This window comes from Botryllus schlosseri, chromosome 12 (genome assembly GCF_051294905.1).
Source record: "Botryllus schlosseri isolate E-star chromosome 12, Bs_hap1, whole genome shotgun sequence".
NCBI lineage: Eukaryota > Metazoa > Chordata > Ascidiacea > Stolidobranchia > Styelidae > Botryllus > Botryllus schlosseri.
In genome coordinates, this window is record NC_137247.1 from 25,965,034 (window position 1) to 25,977,306 (window position 12,273).

At 42.4% G+C, this 12,273-nt stretch overlaps 1 protein-coding gene across 1 annotated transcript in view; it reads right to left on the minus strand.

The window, feature by feature from the left end:
* LOC145452822 (uncharacterized) overlaps positions 1–12,273 on the minus strand; it is a 345,136-nt gene that overhangs the window by 134,164 nt on the left and 198,699 nt on the right. The window lies entirely within an intron of this gene.

A 12,273-nucleotide genomic window follows, 5' to 3' on the forward strand; every position in this document is an offset into this window, starting at 1 on the left:
GAATAAATATGTAGGCTACCCTGGCCGCCCCTGTGGGATGTCCTTATCTATATAAAAGCGACTTGTGTCCTTCTTGCAACCTATGGCAAACGTCATATTAGCTTGCTGCTTGCTCTGTAATCTTAGTTACATGATCTGTATACATTCAAGTACGGTAGGCCTATTTGCGTAACCAACATGGATCAGCACATGTAGCCTACTTAGAGCATGGGCAACTGCTATATTCAATATGCGATGTATATATGTGAAAGTATAGTCACAAACACTGTGTCAATGAAATCTCAAAATGCTAGAGATTACACTTCCTGAGGACATAATTGTAATATTGAAGTGAGTAAACAATGCCCTCGATAGAATTAGTACACAGCAATTGAAACCTGTAATGAATAAAGTAACTACTATGACTGAGCAATTAAATGGACGCAACATTACCCTAACTTCATCTCTTGTATAGTTAGACTTAGAACGATATTGGAGATGGTTCACAGAATTCAACATTGTACCTTAAATACAAATTTTCTCGTGATCATTTACAGTGTGCACCAGACAAAATAGTTATATTGCATCGCTTACACTTGCATATGCACCAAGCAAAAATAGACCACATAACTATGAAAAGCTATAACAGTAGCCCCACACATCAGGGCTTCAACCAAGCAGAAAACTGAGGCAATTTGATACAAGCCAGTAACATCATGGGAACACATCAGTACATTTGCTTCATCCCTTTGCAAAAAGACTAATACTGGTACGCTATACCATAACAACATAAGCAGAGACAAATGTACGTTAGTTATAAATGAATCACTGCAGGAATTAAAATTTTCTGGTATCAAGAGCTCTGCCATTTCATTAAACCAATTTTCATATCCAATGTTGATTAATTTTATGTATAACCATATTCTGTCTTCTATTTTGTTCTGGCCAGATGGGCAACTCAAAAACACAAGTTAAGGTGACTTTGGCCCTCTACTTACTATCTTTCAAAAGAAGAATTATAAATCCAATGATGACTTTTCAGAATGCAATTCAATTCATGCACTGTTTATAGTTATCTTCAGAACACCATGCACCAAACTCTCTTTTCAATTTCCTTGGCATATTTAACTAGTTGAGATAATATGATTCCAAGGTTTATCCCAATGTTAAAAAACATGTTAACTGACTGGAAATAGTATTAAATAAGCCACAGAATTACATGAAACAATAACTTAAGGGTCATATATTCACTAAAAGCTCTTGACCCTCATCAGTAGCGAACGTTAAGAGATATTTTGTCTGTGTGATGACATAATACAACAAACATGAATTAAATAGTATGATATAACAGTACCGATACAAAACATATGTAAACAAATACACACTCAGTTGTAATGGACTGATTAGAACCATGATTTAAATCTTCAAGTACCCTCAAAATGTATAGAGTATATGAAAATTAAATCTTTGTACTGCATGCAGAGACTTGATGATTGATCCCTCTGTACAGAATCATGTTCTCCATGTGTACAAATATTTTCATGTTCCTTCACAAAATGAAATTGGTTAAAAAAATTACGTGGATATAATTGGGTAGGAGGGCTTCAAGAGCATTCAAACACAAGTTTTCTTATTTACCGGTTTGCGCTATGCTGTAAATTTGGAGATTTTTATTGGCTAATCACAATATATAATGTCGGCCTATATGAAAACGAGGTTACATCGAAATTATCTAACAAATGCAGAGATTTATTGATTAACCCTCTGCACGATATCATTTTCTTAACGAGTACGGTTTTTCGCGGTTATATGACAAAGAATAATCATTAAAAAAGCACGTAAACCAAGGAGGGGGGGGGCCTTCGAAAGTGATTAAATCAACCCAGGGGGGCCCTGAGGCGATTCATTGATTAACCCTCTGTACGATATCATTTTCTTAATGAGTACGGTTTTTCGACAAATAACCAAGGAGGGGGGCCCCTTCAAAAGCGCACAAATCAACCCAGGGGGGCCCTAGGCGATTCATTGATTAACCTCTGTAAGACATCATTTTCCTAATGAGTATAGTTTTTCGACAAATAATATTCATTAAAAGACCGTGTAAACCAAGGAGGGGGGCCCCTTCAAAAGCGCACAAATCAACCCAGGGGGGCCCTAGGCGATTCATTGATTAACCTCTGTAAGACATCATTTTCCTAATGAGTATAGTTTTTCGACAAATAATATTCATTAAAAGACCGTGTAAACCAAGGATGGGGGAGTCGAAAGTGTATGGTTATGGCTCATACCGTCACGCATGACTTTAGTTCATGCTGACAAAGACTTTTGTATCAACTCACTGGAGTTGAAGGTAGTGACAAGTGCAAGTTTCGGTTAAGTCTTTCGTTGCTTTATTTACAGCTTAATCATTTATTGGAGTATAAAACTCACTAATAAATGCATAGTTGTACATGATTAAACTTCATACACCTGGATAACGGATATGCCTGTCGGTCAATGCCCTCTTCCGAATTGCGGATTCCAGACTGCTGATACTGAAGCTGCCATCGCTGCTGCAGAGTTGAACATTCATGCTATGGTACATCAGACGGCCACACAACATAATGACAGTGTCGCACGTCAAAAACTTCCCAGTATGGAACGCCCTGTAGTCTCTCGAGATACGACTGCTGAGGATTGGCATGTATTCCTTCGCAAATGGGAATTATTTAAAGGGGGCACGAATATGCCGGCAGATCAAATCACTAATCAGCTCTGGCAATGCTGCGAATCTGTGTTACAAACAGACCTTTTCAAACAAGTTGATGATGTGTCTCTGATAAGTGAGGACGAACTTCTGGCTACCATCAAGGCCTTGGCTGTTATGAATATAGCAGCAAGTGTTCGCAAGGCCAATCTATTCTGTTGTCGCCAGGATCGTGATCAACCTATTCGGTCGTTTGCTGCTCAGGTCCACGGAATAGCTCGTACCTGCACATTTGCTATGAAGTGCACGCGACAAGACTGTGATCAGATAGTCAACTATTCTGATGACATCGTCAAACATGTTGTGATATCAGGCATAGCAGATGAAGATATTCGGCGAGATATCCTCAGTTTACCTGACCTGGACGACAGGACTCTGCCAGAGACTATTAAAGTGATTGAAACGAAAGAAATGGCGTCTCGTGCTATCTCTGTAAGTAGCCAGAGTTTCGGATCATTCGATAACACCGGAACTGTCGCGTCTAATGTGCCAAAAGCCCAAGATGCACCGCCATCGGCCAACCTTGATGTCATGATACCATGCCGTTCTTGTGGCAAGAAAATTAAGAAATTCAAGTACATTAAGGGACGATTCGGGAAGAAATTTTTGAAAGAATTCGTACAATGCTCAGAATGCTGGAAAACAGAGAGAAAAGTATCATCTGCATCTAGCCCGTCTGGACATATGGCATCTCTTTCAACACTTGACCGCCATAATGACCATGCATCGACAACGCGTAATGCTACTCCGCGTGGACATCAGTCGTCGTTCAAGCACTACATCTTCGATGGAACAAAGGGGTGGTTAGCAAAGGAATCGAAACCGCAACCGACTGTGGAATTGCAGGTATGGACTGATACTCGAGATTATGATCAATTCAATATCCCATGTCCACAAATGTCGTCTAGGGCAGTAAAAGGTGTTGCGGACAGTGGTGCCCAATCGTATTTGATGGGCCTAACAATGTTATTAGCATGTGGGCTTACTGAGAACTGTCTATTACCCGTAACTAAACGTATGCTTGCTGCTAACGAAGAGGGCATAAATATTCTGGGTGCAGTATTCCTTCGAATGTCTGGTAAAATGCGCAACGGACATCGCATCGCAACAGCTGAGATGGTTTATGTAACAGACTCGACTGATTTGTTCTACATGAGCAGAGGTGCGATGGAGCAATTGCATATTATTGGCCCGGATTTTCCTACAGTTGGCGCTGCCGCAATTACTGCTCCGGCCTCCACAAAGGAATACTCAAACACCAATAGTAATCAACGCTCGTGTGAATGCCTAAAACGCTCGTTGCCTCCTAGTTCGCCCACTGAGCTCCCATTCACGCCATGTGTGGAAAATAACGAAAAGATGAAACAATGGCTTCTACTGCGATTTAGTTCGTCAACATTCAACAAGTGCAAACATCAAACGTTGCCTTCTATGTCTGGAACACCCATATACATTCATGTTGATCCAGATGCAAAGCCAGCAGCAGTCCACACCAGTGTTGGGATCAAGTCACTACCTTCGAGTCACGAGTCATTTCGAGTCATTGCACATTTTGACTCGAGTCAAGTCAAGTCAATCGATTCTCGAAGGTGACTCGAGTCAAGTCAAGTCACTCGATTTTTGGAGGTGACTCGAGTCAAGTCGAGTCAAGTCAAGTCAAGTCACGAGTCAAGTCACAATTCAAGTCAATTAGTCTTTTCGAAGTATGAGTATGATTACGTCATTACGATGTAACTAGCTGTATGAAATACAGATTGAGTAGTCATTGATTCTGAACCTATGAACAAATATAGAGTTAAATATACACCGAAGAAGGCGCTGTATCGATCACATATACGTAAAACTCAGTTTATAGTTACTAGTCCCATAAGAGAATAGAGAAACGAATTGATAACATGCAATAAATTATCCATTTAAATATTAATATGGTACAATTCGTGCCTACGCTAATGGTTGAGGAGTATATAAACTATATTAGAATTCAAATTCGATAAAACTGTAGGTTTGGTTAAGGTAAGTACAGAGAACAGAAATATATATAGGTCATTAAATTACTTTACTACTAGTTTACGACATCGTAAGCTGTAAGCTTCGATCATTTTATTTGTAGTCAATTTATTTGTCAGAGTACAACGGAGTCTCAGTAAAAAGCATGATCATTGAATGGTTGGTCGCTCTCAGTGGTTACACCAGCGTTTCGCCAAATCCGAACATATGCAATGTAAAGTGAATTTTATCGACACCGATTACTTGATGACTTGAAATTGACTCGTGAATTTTGCTCCGAGTCACGAGTCAATCCACATTTTTGATACGCCGAGTCAAGTCAAGTCATTTTAGCAAAGTGACTCGAGTCAAGTCAAGTCATACGAAAAAGGTGACTCGAGTCTGACTCGAGTCAAGTCATGACTCGAGTCATCCCAACACTGGTCCACACACCTTCTCAAGTGCCAATTCACTGGCGTGATGCAGTTAAGAAACAATTGGATGATGACGTGCGTCTTGGTGTCATTGAAAAAGTTGAACCCAATACGCCGACAAAGTGGTGTCATCGAGCAATATGGGTTCGTAAAAGCGATGGAAGTCCTCGCAGAGTAATCGACTTCCAATCCCTCAACCGTCATTGCTCCCGGGACACGCACCACATCGTTCCACCATTTCATCAGGCCCGTTCCATCCCACCCGATACTTTCAGATCGGTTACTGACGCCTGGAATGGCTACCATTCGGTACCTGTCAGAGAAGATGATCGCCACTTACTCACGTTCATCACTGAATTTGGCAGATATAGATATCGAGTGGCCCCACAAGGTTTCATAGCAAGCGGGGATGGATACACTCATCGATATGATCGGATAATCGCTGATGTGCCTAGAAAGACAAAGTGCGTCGACGACACAGTGTTATGGGGTGACAGTCTGTCTGAACATTGGTGGAGAATGATTCATTATCTCGAACTGATGGGACGCAATGGCATCATTCTTAACCCTTCAAAATTTCAATTTGCATGTAAGCATATTGAATTTGCAGGATTCGAGATTACGGCAGACGACGTACGTCCACTTCCAAAATATTTGGAATCCATCGCCTGTTTCCCAAGGCCACAGAAGCTGTCAGACATACGGTCGTGGTTTGGACTTGTGAACCAAGTCTCCCATTATGGCAAACTTACCGACATGATGGCACCTTTCAAGAGCTTACTTAGCCCGAAATCTTCTTTCACGTGGACCAATGAACTCGATAAGGCGTTTGCAGAATCAAAAGCTGAGATTATTCGAGCAATCCAAAATGGGGTGCGCATTTTTGACCCGAAGCGAAAAACTTGCTTGAATCCCGACTGGTCGAAAACATGCATTGGGTACTGGCTGCGTCAAAAATACTGCGAGTGCGAATCTACGACGCCTGATTGCTGTCCCAATGGCTGGAAAATTACTCTGGCAGGTTCCCGGTTCTTACGTGATTCAGAAAGACGATACGCTCCGATTGAAGGTGAGGCCCTTGCTGTGGCATGGTCACTGGAGGATACCAAGTTCTTTACCCTTGGCTGTGATGACCTTGTTATCGCTACCGATCACAAACCGCTGATCAAAATCTTCGGGGACAAATCGTTGGACGATATTACAAACACTAGAATATTCCGCCTGAAGCAGCGTACAATGTCCTGGCGCTTTCGTATTTCTCATGTTCCAGGTAAATCCATACCGGCATCGGATGCGTTCTCGAGGCACCCCGCATCACTGGACACGACTCACTGGTCCTCCCTGGACCCAGTCGATTGTGTGGCGGCAGGTCACGATGAAAACAACCAACTAGAGACGTCTATTATTGCAGCTACAAGGGCATCCCTGAACGCCATTAAAGTCATTTCATGGGAGGATGTGCGAAAAGCTACCCTATGCGATGATACTCTCAGTAAGCTGAAGGAATACATTGTCTCAGGATTCTCACATGGATCGGAACAGTTGCCGTTTCAGGTCCAAGCATATTGGCGCTATCATGGTAAGCTTTCTATTGTTGATGATGTCGTCATGTATGATGATCGAGTTGTTATACCTTCAATTATGAGGAAACCAATATGTGACACCCTTCATTCTGCTCACCAAGGTATCAGTGCCATGTCACAGAGAGCTCAAGCTACTGTTTTCTGGCCCGGTATGTCGGCTTGCATTGCAAGAACGCGGGCACAATGTGATGCGTGTAGCAGGTCCGCACCGAGCCAGCCGCATTTGCCCCCTTGTGATCCTTACGTACCGACATACCCCTTTCAGGCTATTGCCGCAGATTACTGCACTGTTGCAGGTCACCAGTATCTCGTAGCCATCGATCGTTTCAGCAATTGGCCTGAAATCTTTCATATCAAGCCTGGCACTCAAACCTCTGGTGCACTTGGACTGCAAGATGCTTTACGGAACTACTTCATGGCATTCGGCGTAGTAGAAGAACTGAGCAGCGATGGCGGACCTGAATTCACCGCTCATAGTACGCAAGATTTCCTACGTCGATGGGGTGTTCGTCACAGACTGTCTTCTGCATACAATGCTCGGTCAAATGGCCGGGCTGAAATTGCGGTCAAGTCAATTAAACGACTTATCACTGGAAATATATCACAGGATGGTGAGCTCCGAACCGACTCATTTGTACGAGCCGTGTTACAGTTCAGAAACTGTCCTGATCCAGACAATGGCCTTTCTCCAGCTCAAATCGTTTTTGGAAGACCTTTGAAAGACGCTCTGCCATTCAAGAAAGTTGGTTCAGTCTTCAACGGACATATCGTAAGACCGATGTGGACAAAGCTATGGCAAACAAGAGAACGTACGTTACGTACCAGGTTCGCTAAGCAGCTCGAATCTTTGCGACCACGCACTCATAATCTGGCACCCCTTGAAGTGGGGGACATATGTCGTGTACAAAATCAACATGGACGTTTCCCTCTTCGATGGGACAAGACCGGTATGATTGTTCAGTGTAACGGCAATGACCAGTATCTCGTTAAGATTGATGGGTCTGGGAGATTGACTTTGCGAAACAGAAAGTACCTTCGTAAAGTACAGCCATTCTGTCGATATACTGAAAAGCAGCATGGTACGGAAACTTTATTACCCGTGCCGACACCTGAGTCACCGCATGTTGATGGTGCGAATCCCGCGCAGCGGATTCTCAATGACGCACACGAGGAAAAAGATTGCAACGACCAGCCTGTGGATGATGTTGACGATGCGTACGTGGATGATGACTCTCCTGGTACTTCTCCATCAACCAGCGCTGATGGTGGCCGCATGTCAAACCGTGTCAAAAATCCTCCATTTTGGCACAAAGACTATGTCCTTGGCGCGTTCTATTCATATTGATGCATGTTTATTGTTGCGCCTTTTCTTTTCAACTCCTCAAGTTGTGCCTTTATCGGAGTTGTGGGGGGATGTATGGTTATGGCTCATACCGTCACGCATGACTTTAGTTCATGCTGACAAAGACTTTTGTATCAACTCACTGGAGTTGAAGGTAGTGACAAGTACAAGTTTCGGTTAAGTCTTTCGTTGCTTTATTTACAGCTTAATCATTTATTGGAGTATAAAACTCACTAATAAATGCATAATTGTACAGAAAGCGCGTAAATCAACCTGAGGGGGGATAGGCAATTTATTGATTAACCCTCTGTACGATATCATTTTCTTGATGAGTACGGTTTTTCGCAGTTATTCGGCAAAATTTTTTCATTTAAGAAGCGCGTTAACCAAGCAGGGGGCCCCCTTCGACAGCGCGTAAATCAACCCGAGTGGCGCTGGTAGATATATTTATTAACCTTCTGTACGATATCATTTTCTCAATGGGTACGGTTTCTCGCAGTTATTCGACAAATAATATTCATTAAAAAAGCGCGTAAACCAAGGAGGGGGGGCCCTTCGAAAGCGCATAAATCAACCCGGGGGGCCCTGGGCGACCGCCCACCTCGCCCACCCCAAAAGCCACCACTGGATCGAAGCAAAGTCGGCGTGAGTTAAACTCCTCGTTCAGCAGCGTCATTGACGACTTTGACATTACTTACAAAATGGCTCATTTCATTGTATGATTCATACTGAGGTCATTGTTCCACAGGCTGATTCAACCATTCTACAGAACACTCAAATTAGTTGAACAAATGCCATGACTGAGGGCCCACTAAATCAGCCAAAGTGGTCTTCCCCTCTATCGTCCTTTCTGATGAGAGAATGGGTGGCCTGTGTCGATAAGATTGCGGTTTTTCAACTTTCAGTTGGCGGCTTGCAATGCTTTTTCTGGTATCGTAACTTTATTTTTCTGAGGATAGGGCATAAAGCACAGTTTAGTCCACAATGTACCATGGATGCTTCTTCGACTCATTAAGAGCAGATTCAGCAACATCTTTATCCGTAGTAGAGTAACCGCCTATCTCCTGAACGAAGCGCAAGTCGTTTCCATGCGCGTCACCCCAATGCTGCAGTCCAGCCAAGCAGGAACATAGAATAAGCTTAGAAACAAGTTCATGCGCTCCAGTTGAGTAACGCAACTTGACGAGTATTGCATCCGATCAGCCCACATGAACATATTCTGAGAATATTGAATAGTCCCCATCCACCTGACATGTGATGCATTTGCTTGATAGGTATTCTTGCCATATTCCATATTTGACTACCTCCTCATCGGTTTGAAGAAGACAATCCTGAGTTTTCGTAGTTTTAGGACATCACTCTTTCAGATACAGCAAATACTGCAGAACCTGGCGTAGAGTAAGTAACTTGGAGAGAATAATACACTCAGATGAATATCCGACCAAATAATGACCAGACTTGGATATTGTTATTGGTGGGTCCAGCACAATCTTTTCCAACGTTTCGGACATTCTTCTTCAACCAAATTCTAGTCTACCATCAAATTAGATAACTCGGTATCTTACAGTAACACTAAAATGGAGGCAAAGATTACTGACACAACATAATTACATACCTTTCAGTAACATTTACTAGCTTAACACAAGCTGAAAATATCCGCGCATCTGTTCTCGACACAAACCACAGTTGTGCTTCTTCGGTATACAATTCATAACAAACGTGCAACCAATACATGTTTCCCATGAACGAGATAGATTGGTTGTACAATGTACATGGTAAAACGAAGATACATCTGGCATTTACAGGACTGTATTTCAGTACAGTTATGAAAACAGATATATTTCCCATCCCTACATAGCCGTCTTGAACTGATAACTTCACAAAAGCTCCAAACCAGTGACACGGTCAACACAGATAAAGATATGACGTAAACACCATGGTGAATCGTCAGTAGTAAGGAGAATTGACCCGACGGGCTTCGCGGGCAAGGAAGATCGCGATGAAGATGACCAAAATCGCTTGTAAAAGTGTTTTTATGTACTAACTAAACTATCATTTTGAACTTTGCAAAATAAGTTTCCAAAAAAATGTCCAAATCTGAACAACCCTAATGAACAATATTCACTCGAAACAATATCACTTTTCCACTAAATCGACATGTTATGTCATCGCTATATGAATGAGTGCCGAAATTCCAATACTTTGCATTCAAATCAACTCTGGCATTGCCCACTATTACTTACAAGGTAGGGTTATCACATTTTGGATTCGGGAAAGGAGGACACTTATTGAAAATTTTCAGAAAGAGAATAGTGGATCAAGTAGAATCCTGAAAAAATGGTAAATTTTTCAGACTTCATGGTCGGTTGACTAAAAAAAGGCCAACTTTCCAGCTCAACTCCGAAAATACAGTTTTTCTTCCACACTCAACATTGGTTGACTATTTGGTTGAAATTCTTCTCATTCGCACAAGTACGAACCGTCACACAGGTTGAACAGCACTTTATGCTGTAGTCGTTTTTCGGGATAACAGTAATTTCTTATCCACAACACGAATACCACCAGTCAGGGTTCCCCATGAACATGACAAAATTCATGACATTCAAAATTGGTGTAGGGTTCGGGTACCGTAGGAAAATTCATCATCCCTAACCAAAATCCAACGGTACGCAAACCTAACCTGAACCCACAACTCCGCAGCTGACCCTAAAACATATATATTCATTATATTGTAATTTTACTAATCCCAAAACCATAATTTTACGATACCCTCAAACCCTCATCTTATGATTCTCCAACCTGAATGCGAAACCAATTATGGCCGCTCTGAATTTCGAAATGTTCAGAGGGCACACTGATTGGTGATGGTAATGTTTTATACATAACATAATAGGACATGATCTATTCCTGCCCTCAAGAAATAGAATACACTAGGCCCGATTAAGAGTAAAATCTCCTGACTGAACATCGTCCGTGGAACGCGGTATCTACACCACCTTGGCGTGTAAGACATATTTCCTTAATAACATCGTCTGACTATAGATAACTAACCTACGGTAGGTTAGTGATCTATAGTCTGACAACTATCCGAAGTTCGTCTTCTGCGTGACTGCCTAATCGCGTCGAGCAAGTGCGCCGATGAAGTCATCGTGCTATGTAACGGGTTAAGCAATGACCCGGAGCCGCGACAGCTGCAGCCGGATGTGTTTCTGCAAATTTCAATAAATTGCCGCTCCATTACGGTGGCGTTCTGAAGAAAACGGCTGCGGCCAAATTTTTTTTTTTCATTTTGCCCTTCAATTTGAGACCACATCATTTTTTGAGTGCAGTGCCCCTTTAACTTTGACAAGTCTGCAGTTTCAACAATGTTCCTCTTTGTTACCACTAATCAATGAACATATCTGTAGACGATTCCCGGGATACTTGCAGATTTTCACTGATCGATCAAAAATTACGACGGGCACTGCGGCGGCGTTTTATGTATCGCGAACTATCAACGGCGCAATCACTATCATAAAGGAATCGAGTTCGTTCACTGCAGAATTGGTGGGAATAAGCTCAGCTCTACAATGGGCTGTGGAAAACAGCAATACCAATATACTAATACTCGTGGACTGCTCGAGCGCAATTCAAGCGATTGACAATATTTATGGGCGATCACATCACCTCGTCGCACCAATTTTACAGACGATCCATCGGATATCGGAGGCAGGATACGAGATCGCTATTGTTTGGATACCTGGTCATTATCAAATTCCCGGGAATGAAAAGGCAGATGAATTGGCCAGACGAGCGAGTCAAGCCAGTGTGCAAACGACTGAATTCAAACCTTCCGTACGAGACATCGCTGCTTCGCGTCGGAAGGCGTGCATCGAACTATGGAATAACCGCTATTCACTATCGGATAAGTCACAACAATATAAGGAATGTTTTCCAACCGTCTACCCCAGACCAGACGTGAATGGACTACCGAAAAGGTATCAAGCGATCATGTTCCGACTACAAACCGGACATTGTGGACTAAAAGCACATCTATCCAAATTGGGAATAGCAGATTCAGCCAATTGCTCAACTTGCCGCCAAGAAGAGAGTATCGCCCATTATTTATTGACGTGTCGAAATTATAGACACAAGAGAAGAATTCTCGAGGACACGTGTCGGAGGAAGAATATCGCTCCCACAGTAACAAACTTTTTGACTGAG